Source organism: Parus major, chromosome 15 (genome assembly GCF_001522545.3).
Source record: "Parus major isolate Abel chromosome 15, Parus_major1.1, whole genome shotgun sequence".
In the NCBI taxonomy this organism is placed as follows: domain Eukaryota; kingdom Metazoa; phylum Chordata; class Aves; order Passeriformes; family Paridae; genus Parus; species Parus major.
In genome coordinates, this window is record NC_031784.1 from 10295913 (window position 1) to 10304611 (window position 8699).

Sequence of the window (8699 nt, forward strand, 5' to 3'; positions counted from 1 at the left end):
ATTTTTAAGAGCTAGGGATGAGTAAGAAAGACCGAGCTCCAGCACTGACCAAAAATGGAAATGGCAGCAATACTGAAATAGAAGCAGCATGAAAATAAACTTCCCTTTCAGAGGTACATTAAATAAATCCTTCTTCAAATTACTTTCTAAAAAAGGGTTTTCAGCATGATCTCTGTCCCTCCACCAATCCTATGATAAAAGTCACCAACCCTCTGAGATAACTGGAGAGACTGTTTTGCACTAGTCTAGAGAAGACAAGACTCCCAGTGCCTACATTTCTGCTTTGCTGAAAATTAAGTTGACTTCTTTGTCTCAGCTCATCACATTCTTCACTGCTATGCCCTGAACTAGGGCACAGAGGAAAAGAGATGAATTTTCCTATCAAGTACCTGGATGCACGCATATTTCATATGGACATGTACTCACATCACTTTCACCTCATTACTGTTGGGTACTTTAAAATTAACCTGCTCCACCTCAAACCACGCTGGCATCCACAGCCCTCATAGAAACCCAGGGACCAGGTTCTTCCACACATCCAATGTACAAAGACAACATCCCACACACGCACAGCAGTGCAACTCCCCCCACCATGAACAATATTCCACTTCTATCTTCATGACAAATCCAAGCCTAGAGTGTTTACAGAAGCTGGAAAATAGAGAAACTCCAACTCCTCTCCCCCCTCCAAGATAGAAAACAAAAAAAAAAAAAATAGCTGTTTCTGCCAAGCAAGTACTGAATACACTGCATTCCATTTCATTAAAACAATTATTCAAAAGCTAGCCAAGAATTACATAAAGCTTCCTCCCTGCACCACCCCCAGCCCCTTCCTTCAACCCCTCCTCCCCAGCAGCCTCCCAGCCCTGCCAGGACAGGACCACACCAGGGACACGGAACACCTCACATCCCACTGGCTCTCCCATCCCACACACAGCATTTTCCAGACCCAAGCAATACAGTTAGGGGGCTCCAGCAGATCCAGACAGCCCAGAAGGTCTCAGAGTTTCACATCACCACAGCCATACCATGGTGATGTTTCAAGTAGATTTCTCCCTAGCATTTGAAGGGACAGTAACATCCAACAAATGAAGCCCTTAACCAACCCTTACAGAAAAATGAATGATAACCTAACAGATTTTCTCTCTAATTCACACCAAGGCTTCTTTTAAGCATGTCCACAAGACAGAAGGTGCTGAAGGCACTGAATTTAAGCAGTTAAGAAGTACAGGAGCAGCATCTGTGAGGTACTGCCCAAGCAAACTGCTCAGGATAGCCAAGCAGCAAATCTCAGATTAAGCACAAGCAGGATAGATTGAAAACTACAAGCTTAGGGTTATAAGAACCCTGACTGACAAATTCATATCAAACTCCACACAGCCACTGCACAGCTCTCAGCCTGACTGACAGTACTGAGCTCCTCATCTTTCACAGGAGAAAGAAAAGGCAGCTTCTTCAGGCCAATGCAGCTCACCCACTCTCAGCACTGAGTTGGCCACTGATAAGAGATTTCATGACGTGGATGAAATGGCATTTCATTCCCTCCCCCAGTGCTCCAGCTCTCTGCAGGGATCCTGTCTAACTGCTGGAGCTGCTCACAGCCAGGCAGAATAGTTCCAGCTGTGTGTCACACTGCCTGACCAGGCCTACACAGCCCAAAAAAAGTTTCCCATATATAACCATAAAATGAACAGGAGCTTCAAACCAGAAGTACAACTCTAGGCACCTTACTCTTGGGGATCACCTCTGCCCAAAAGGGGTCTTTTGCTAGCAGCAAAAAAAAAAAAACAAAACAAAAACACCACCAACCCAAACCTAGTCCCAAGGTGGCTGCTGGTGCTGAGAAACAGGGAGCAGCAGATGCAACTAATGGTAAAACAAGATGAGCAGCAGAGACCAGCCAAGCCATCATCTTATTCCAGCTCATGGGGCACCAGTAACCTCAAGTGACATGCAGTAGCCTTAGGCTTTTTTGTCTGACCCAGCTGAAATTAGTGGCTTCAACCCAAAAGAAACCTTTTCACAGAGAAGCCCTGAACTGGTTTAGAACCATGAAAGAGGATAAAACAAAGGAATACTAAGCCCCTAATCCATTGCAAATTATTTACAGCCCTCTTGCCCATGACCTTTTCTACCTCTGGCTTCTTCTACTACCTCCTGTTCTTATTAAAACTCAGCCTAACCACAGTCCCTGAACCACCACAAACTTCTCCATAGCAAAAAGTTAAATTCTCTGTTCACCTTCCTCTTCGGCAATGGAAATAAAGCAAGATCCTGTGAGGCATCTAGACAGACATAGGATTAATTCTGTCTGCCAGCTCAGTTCTGTGACAAAAACACGGGACTGGTTTATTCCTGGAGCCCCCATACAGTCTGATTTATATAGCTGAGCCATTTAAAGCACAATTCCCCATGCAGAGTGTCATTCAGAAGGTTTATTCCCTGGAGCGCCATTTGCTTTTTTTGATGTTCTTCAAATGATTTGCAAAATGTTAGAGGTTTAAACACATGCAATAAACAGTAAAAAAACCACAAGAAATCAAGCTACACTCCACTGCGTGCTGCCAGCCAGCCACTCAGTACCTCACCCAGCAGAGCCATCTATGCAGATGTGCACATGGTAATAAGAACACTGTGAGAAGTGGCACGACAAGCTGCATTGGACAACTTCAGACTATTTCATCATCATTTAAATAACTTGAGCTGAACTTGTTCACAGCGTAGAGACAGTCCAGCTCAGGGAAAAAGGAGCCAAGCACTAACAATGCAGGCTACCTCCCCCTGTGGCCTGCCATAAGTTCTCTTGGCTGCTCAGTTTACAGTTGTCTCAAACGGCTTAGATAAATTTCCCATGTAAATTCAGAATAGTTACTGTCTGCAAAAAGAAAAAGCTGCATTTGTGTGAGCAGAAAAAGAGTTTACCAGACTCCTAAACAGCACAAACACATAACCTCAGGGACTCAGTTCCTGTAACCAAAACACCAAACTTGTTCCACAACACTCCAGTTACCATTTCAATTTGTTTGCTTCATTGGGATTTAAAAACACACATGCACAAAAGAGAGAGCATGAATTTTAACACCCATCAGCCAAGGGAGACTGTCCCCAGCTAGCTGGTTGCTGCTTTTGCATTTGCAAAGAGAATGAGCATGAATGGGAAAACCAGCTAAAACTGATATGAGAAAGTCATCACCCAGCTCCTATTTTTATGGTATATCTTTAGAACACGACATTCTTTGAATGACTTCACAACGCTCTGTGGTAAAGGGACAGACTAGGGCAGAACTTCTGTGGGGAACTTGGAAGGGAAAGGAAATCTTTTCTCCCAACTCACAGCCCGTCATAACGGGGGGTGAAGAAAGGATGAGCAACCAGAAAGGCAGAAGGAGCATTCAACAGGGCTGAGAAAGAAATAAAAACTTGTAAATCTAATTCAAACTTGCCACTGTGAACTTTTCCAGCAATGGTGACCAGAAAAGCTTGAAAGACGCTTTTCAGCTGGAAGCTATTTCAGAAACACAAAGATCTCAACCAACATAACCACACTTTGCAGGTAAGGAGTAATTACCCCTGTTTCACAGACAGAGAAACAACATGCCTTAAGTTAGGGTACATTTTTGAGGCTGTGGATAAATGGTTACCTTATGCTATATTAAACATAACCCACAGCTAAAAGAGGTGGCCTCACTTTCCAGTCCACCATCCATGTAAGAAAATGCCTTTGTGAAGAATCAGCTCGCTGACCCAGTTAACTGTCCAACACTTATTGTGGACACAAGCAAGGGAGATGGCCACAGGGAACACCTCAGGAGCCAGCACTTAAATCAAGTGAAATCAATTTGAGATCACAACTTAATCTCTAATCCATTCAACTTCAACCCAAGTGGAAAGCAATGGAGCCACTTCTTGCTTCTACTCTGCACTACTGGATGTGGTAATCCTGACACAGATGAGAGTTCCCTACTTAACATTTTAAAATGAAATATCCTAACAGTCATGAAAACCTGTACTCCCAGGATTTGTTACTAAACCTCAGTTAGTTAGGACAGGCCTGAAGTGAGCAAGGAACTCATTCCCTAAACCTCATCATCACAGCGTGAGAAAGCTTCCCACAGACAATGTCTCACTTTCAGGCAGCTGGAACAGAAGAGCATCTTCATTAACAGCTTCCGCATCAGACAGAAAGGGACACACAGGACCAGTACACAAAGAGGGAAGTGTAGGCTGAGACCAGAGCAGGAAACTGGGACCAGAGATCCTATTCACTCACACTGATTTTTCCACTAGCATACACAACTGCATTCAGAATCTGCTCTGGCTGTCTCCAAAGCTGCATGAGATTCTGGATATCACAACTAACACATTAGTTCAATTCAAACAGGTTTGTGTTGTGGCCATGGACAGGCATTTTCTCCCCTCTAGTTACAGTGTTTTAATAGAAGGGATTTATCTGTCTGAGCAGCAGATCAGAAAATCAACTCTGATTTACATAGAAGTGCATTATTAGTCCTTGTTCTGCTGCCAGACTTTAAAATTTTAGCTGTCATTTCTACAATTTCTCAACTTTTTTCATATAATAGATAGACTTCAAAGGACAAGGAGTGAGGAAAAATGGGTCCAGGGAAACTGAAGTATCGTGATTCCCTAGGAAAGAAAGAACAAGGAGAGAGAGAAAGTTGTAGATGTATGAGAAGTTTCCCGTTTGTTTCTCTAGTGGCAGAGATGGTGTCAGAGGATCAGTTTTAACCAGGAGGGCAGCTGAACACTTGGGATAAGTTGACCTCTCCCAGCAAGGGACAAAGGAGCTAAAGACAGCACAGAGTCTGGCCTTTCCGTGGAAATAGAGCAACAAGAAAAGAAGGCTCTCTCTGCATCACACACTGCTTGAGGCAGAGGACTCCCTGTCTGAGTTGCTCAGGACAATGAAGTCCCTGTTTTACGAGGGGTCACAACAGCTAAGGAGCTGAAACAAGTCAGAACCCCATTGTGCAGAGCATTAGTTCTGTTTACAGCCATCTCACCCAGCGGCAGGAAGGACTCAGAAATCTGAGCCAGTAGAAAGCCAAGGCACCAAATTACTTTACCAGTGCTTCCCCCCAATACCATTTCCTGGGCGTAGCTGACCATGAGCAATTTCACAGCAAACTTTTAGTCAAGTGAGCCCAAAACCCACAGCATATGACTCCCAAACTAAAGGAACTGAGTCAGAAACAGGCAAGCATCCCTCTCTGGAGAGGGACAGACAGCACCACCCTGCAGAGCACAGCAATCTTCCAAATGTTAGGACAGATGACAGATGGAAACACATGCACCTCCTTCCACACTCCCATGAAAAATCAACATTGCTTCCCTTTAAAGTCAATCTTAAAAGGATTAAGCACTGAAGAGAGGTTGGATTAGAGTTCCTCAAACAGAGGAAAAACAACTAATAAAGCAAAATCTCCTGTGCCCCTGAACTATGCACCCAGAATTGTGAAGCCAAGTTGCTAGACAAACCTTATGCAAAAGAAAAATCCTTCAAGAAGTAAGCAAGCACACGTAAAAGAAGCAGCTCACAATCTAGTTGACATGGACAGCCAAAACACTGCCATAAATATGTCCCCATTAAACAGATGTAACTTCTTTATAAAACACCTTTTACAAGCTTCAGTGAATGCTGTTTTGTTTTTGATTGCAAAATCCAGTTAAAAATATTTGAAGCCTGTGAAAACAAAAATTTAAAAAAAAAAAATAACAGTAGAGAAGTGAGAATTTCATCAAATTAAAGCTTCTAAAAGCCACACCTTTTCTGTTTGGAATTACCAGAAGGTTTCCCGGTAGTTTTTGGAAACAACCCCTTTCAGAAAAAGGCTGTAAAAAACTTTTGGAGTCAAATCAAACAGGATCGGACTAAAGCAAATGTAAAGTTTCTCTTCTACTTCTCTCACCATAAATATATGACACATTACACAAATTAAGTTTCCTCCTCTGTGGATCTGTTCCCTCATACTACTTAGACAAGGTAGCCCGACAGAGCCAGTAACTCAACATCTCGTTCAGCATCTCAGACTGTCTGAAACAAGAATGTGTGGATGGTCACTTGGGTGCTGGAAGCACAGGCTGTACTTTAGCAATCCCCTAAAGGGGCAAGAGCCCCAAATCTGGATTCTCACTCTTCAGGACAAAGCTGTACTCTCTGTGCCAATTTACAGCACTGCAGAATGGCAAACTCATCCAGCAAACTTCCTGTCAAACTCCAAGCACATCTGCAAAATGCACTTCCTTAGAGAGACGGCAGGGAGACAATCTAGACAAGCCTGGCCAGCTGCTCTCCTCCCCTTCCCACCACGGGCTGTCCTAGCTCACACCCAGCCCCAGCACTGTGTGTCCTGTGCCACAGAGGCTCCCCCAGAACAACAGGGTGCACACCTCCAGCTGCAAAGGTTTCCTATGTGAGCTTCTTCAACACCAACAAAGGGGCTAAAAACAGAATGATTTTTTTCAACTCCAAATGAATCCCCAAAGCAAGACAAATCCATCCTCATATGTTTCATAACCTCTCCAGTCCAAGCACGAAACTGAGATACTTCTGGACCTCCATTTGACAGTGGACAAGTACACACTGATCAAATCTTCCAGCTCTATGAAGAGGGAGGAGATTTTTGACAAAGGGAATTAAGGACAGAAACACCAATGGTCTCTGTGATGGGTTCCCTCATGCCCAGCAAGGCCCTTCACTCACTGCTCATTTCTGCACCACACAGATTCAGAAGTGAGGTGTGGAAGCATCTGAGCTGATTTTATTTGACATCACCTCTGAACCTGCCAATCCTGGCTCAATACCAAACTCCTTTTGGGCTAAAACTGTCCCTGGAAGCAGAGCAGCTTCGTCCACATGGCACTGTGCCTGAACCAACAAGTCCTGCCTAACCAGCTTGACTCTGGACAGAGCCAGTGCAGACGTCTGTATCCATGGCACAGTTAATCCACAACTCAGATAATCCACCCATAGATAATGAGGAAAGAAAAACAAACAACTCTCACTTGTGTTCGAAAGTCTGACTTATTTCAGGGGAGTTGTATCAGCACAGCACTGTTCCATTATGTGTGCATCCCAAGGTGAATGGCTTTAGAGCAGTAAGTGAGCCATTTTGGGACTAACAATGATTCACAGAGAGAAAACAGCTGGTGTGCTTTTCCGTGGTGAATTCTGTACACCACAGAAAAGCTTAGAGAAAGGGTCACACTATTTTTTTTTGTTCAGCTGCTTACTGTTAATTAGATCTTGTCCAGTCTGAAAGGCTGCACAAAAATTGAGACAGACGCAGTGTAATTAAGACTTGATGAAATCACATTGCTCAGACTAAAAGTTCTACTTTCCAAGTCAGATCATAACTTTAACTTTTGGTTGTCCCAATACACTTTAGAGCTCAGAAGAACACACTAGGCACAACTGCAGATCTTTTTCACAATTTCTTTGCAGTTCACCTCTAATTCTCCTATAGAGGAAAGAAAAAATGTTAAGGGACTGCTGTAGCCTATTCCAACAACTGGGAAGTCACACTGCCACTGTCCAGGAATGCAACTGTTGCAGTGGGCTCAGTCCAGCTCCCATGGTTTACTAAAGATCACATTGGTGAGACACTAAACTGGCCCTACACAGACCTGTATGTGTGTCTTGAGGGGCCACTCAGCAAGTCAATATACAGACTGGGTGAATCCTGTTCTGACTAGCAATGCATTCCTGAACATGCTAGGAACTTGCACCAAATCTCCAAGAGATAACCAGAATGAGGAAAATGAGAAAAGGTAAACAGAGCTGTCTTCACTTAAAGGAAAAATAACCATGAGAAGAAGCTGCAGTAGAAATTACTTCTGTTTCCACCAACAACTACTTCACTCAAGCAGAGAGTAAGGCTTCACTCCCAAGGATGAATCCTTCGTGGGCACACCTTTCACCAGAAAGCCACGCAGCAGATGGACTCCTTGCCCTGTAAGTTTTATCATTAGCCCAATACAAAGTCTGTTTTCTGAAGGTGTGACCACCAGCCTTATGCCAGCACCGTAATGTGAGCTTCCAGGTCCAGGAATAAACCTGCAATTTTCTTGGACTATATGTCAAAAGAACGTCTGGTTTCTATTAAAGGTAGGATGGAAGTAACGGATCACAGCCCCTCCCGAGTGTCTGATTTAATCAGTTTCATAAGCGGAACTCAGTCGCCCTAATGCCTCCCAGAGCACAAGGGATTTTGGCAGATCCACACCCTTTTCCGGCTTGGTACCAAAGGGAACTCAAATTCTCTAGATCCTTCCCTTGAGACCAGTCGCCTGACATTTCTCCATTACACAGTTTCGGGAAAATGTATAATGCAGCACACCTGGGAGAAGCAGAGGGAGGACGAGCTCCGCGTCCGGCTGCGCTCCGCTTACCCCCGAGAGCTCCCCGCTCCATACCCGCGCAAAGTTCAGCTCTCGCCCAGGAACAGGCTGGAGAGGCTGCGCCGGGGCAGGGGAGGAGGTGTTTGCTGAAACCCGAGTACGCTCCACGCTGCTCCGGGCACGGGAGCGCAGGGCGCCCTTCCCGGCCGGGACAGCCACCGCCTGCCCTGGGACAGCCCAGTGGAGGGGGCCCGGCTGCGGGCGGCGGCGCGGGGAGCTGGGCTAGCAGCGCGGGGAGCGACACGTCCCCTGACGCCGGCAGGCGCGGCCCGAGCCCCGCG

The 8699-nt window shown here is 45.1% G+C and overlaps 1 protein-coding gene across 3 annotated transcripts in view; it reads right to left on the reverse strand.

Moving 5' to 3' along the window:
* The window catches only part of PXN (paxillin), a 49349-nt gene that overhangs the window by 36059 nt on the left and 4591 nt on the right, over positions 1–8699 (reverse strand). The window lies entirely within an intron of this gene.